Consider the following 2,799-nt stretch of genomic DNA (forward strand, 5'->3'; position numbering starts at 1 on the left):
AGAGCAGAGTAATGATCATTCTCATAGTCCACGCGAACTGTGTTGGCACTCTCAGACTGGACTGGTCTACAACATGTATCAGATACAGAGCATTTAAACAGGAACATACAAATGTATTGATTTTATGTTCAACATGAGATAAGAGAGTGTTGCACCTACCTGACGAAGCCTGAATCTGTGAAAGAGACACTTGTTATTAGATGTGTGACTCAATCTAAAATATGTCACTTCAGACGAATAAATATGCTCAATGATCATCATTGAGTCATTTACAGTTCAATTGAATTGTATTATTCTAGAATTTCTAACAGCTCCATGGTGAATGAAAGGTATAAACTGTACAATGTTCAGCTTCTTGACGGTCTCCGATTGTGTCATAGAGACACACATCACCTACAGAGAAACAAATATAAAGCCAAGGTGAGTTTACAATACTTAATAAACAAACCTAGATTTACAAGATAACTTAAAATAAAATATGTGACAAATAAAGATTAGTTTAACTTCTTACCATGCTGAAGAGTGGAGTAATGATCATTCTCGTCGTCCACATGATCTGCGTTGGTGCTCTCAGACTGGACTGGTCTATAACACATATCAGATACAGAACATTTAAATATGAAAGTAAAAATGTATTGATGTTACGTTCAACATGAGATGAGAGAATGTTGCACCTACCTGACGAAGCCTGAATCTGTGAAAGAGACACTTGTTGTTAGATGGTTGTTATACTGCTGTTCTCTCTCATGAGGTCAGAGTATGTGTGTGTATTAGAATAATCAAAGAGCATGTAATAATAGAAGAAGAAGGTCTCACCCTTGGACGCTCTGTAGCAAAACAAAACGAGCAGAGGAATAACAAGAACGATTCCACAAACCAGCCCAACAATCAACAGTACAGGAAATGAAGAGCTGTCAGGCCTGGACACCGCTGGAATAAATAGGAAAAAACATTCGTCTAAATTTATTTCTCAGTCAAAAACAGTTTACAAGAAAATGCAGCAATTGTTTTAATCCGACTCACCCTGAACTGACATCCAGCTCTGTGCTGACTCTCGTCCGGAGTGTTGACACTTGTAGAATCCTTCATCTGACTTTGACACTGCAGAGATATTTAACTCCCATCTGCTGTCATTTTGAATGACTTTCTCATTGTGATAGAAAAACACAATGGAGTCAAATGTTTGACTTCTTAATTTGCAGCTCAGACTAACAGAATGTCCTTCAGTCACAGGACGGGCAGGGCTCAGCAGGATAATATCTCCATCTGTTAAACAGTCAAAGAATACGAGGTTTCAGTCAGAGATCAGCTGGTTGAGGAACTTGAGAATGAGCTGATGTAGAGAGATGAGAAAAGACATACTGGGTTTTTTTCTTTTACATTGTTGTCACTGATTTAACAGTGATCATAAAATCTGACGTTCCATTTTCATACACCTTGTGTGTCTAATGTTCAAGAACCCTTTCACAGTTGGCTGAATCTGTAAACTCACAGCTAAATGTCAATAAATCCTTCACACTGGACTTTAAATGGTGATCATGGACCGAAAAACTGAAGAACACATCAGCCACAATCTATATTCTGTGTTGGGCAGAACTCTTAACATGTCAGTGTGCTGTCCTCCTCAACACACAACGGGATGTTTGAAGTAATAAGTCAAAGAAAAACATAATGTAATGAAATCATACCCTGTACAGTGATGTTGACTGCGTTGGTGAACTCTCCTGATTCAGACTCACACCAGTACACTGCATCACTGGTGCTGTCAGTGTTTATGTTGCATGTTGATCTAGTCCTTGTCCCCCAGTCAGAGCAGTCTGATGGGTAGCTTCCCTCAGGTGATGACCTCCACACTCCCCACTCAGCAGAGTTTCCCTCACAGCTCAGTGAGACAGAGTCAGAGGTGAAGTGTTGAGCTCTGTCAGGACTCACTGTGAGAGACACTGATGAGTGAATATCTGAAGAACAACATGTGATAAGAGGTCAAACAGAGCACAGAGATCTTCAGATAGAAAATGCCTCCATTCAAATATTCCTTAACTGTTTTCTATTTTTGAGTACTACTGTAAATGAGAGCAGAGTTTTAGCCAAGATACCATATCTGTCTTTTTGTGTGTTGTGTTAAAGAGTGAGGACAGAAGGAAACAAGTAAATTCAACTCAGTAAGGTGGAAAGTATGAAGGTTAGCTTGATGCTAGTGGGAGAGAAACAAGATCATAAGACCAGAGTAAATTAATGTTCTTCTTTTCAAGATACTGTTTGTTGATCATCATTTAGAAAAAAGATTAACAGAGATAAGATAGAAGAGATAGAAACAAACCGACCTGCAGACCAGACAAACTTAGAGTCACTGTACTCAGAGTAATACTCTGGATCTCCTCTTCCAGCTCTGCACCAATATTCTGCTGTGTGTGTCTGTCCATGAACAATAAAGGAATCCGGTTCAGTCCCACTGCTGCTGCCAGGTATCTGCTCAGATCTGTAGGATCTGTATGATGGATCAGGAACCCTTGTATACCAGTAGAACCTCCATCCTGCAGATGGATCTTTAACTCTGCAGTTCAGAGTTACTGAGGCTCCAGCACTCAGCCATGATGGAGACACAGTGGGGACAGGCTGGGGTTCTGTTGGAAAATGATTTTTATAAAGAAAACATGTATTGATAGTGGATCAGATACATTCTGCACAATCAGTACATACTGAAGATTTACTTATATATATATATATATATATACACACATATATACATATATATATACATATATACATATATATGTATATACATATACATATACACAT

Source organism: Sparus aurata, unplaced genomic scaffold (assembly GCF_900880675.1).
Source record: "Sparus aurata unplaced genomic scaffold, fSpaAur1.1, whole genome shotgun sequence".
In the NCBI taxonomy this organism is placed as follows: Eukaryota; Metazoa; Chordata; class Actinopteri; order Spariformes; family Sparidae; genus Sparus; species Sparus aurata.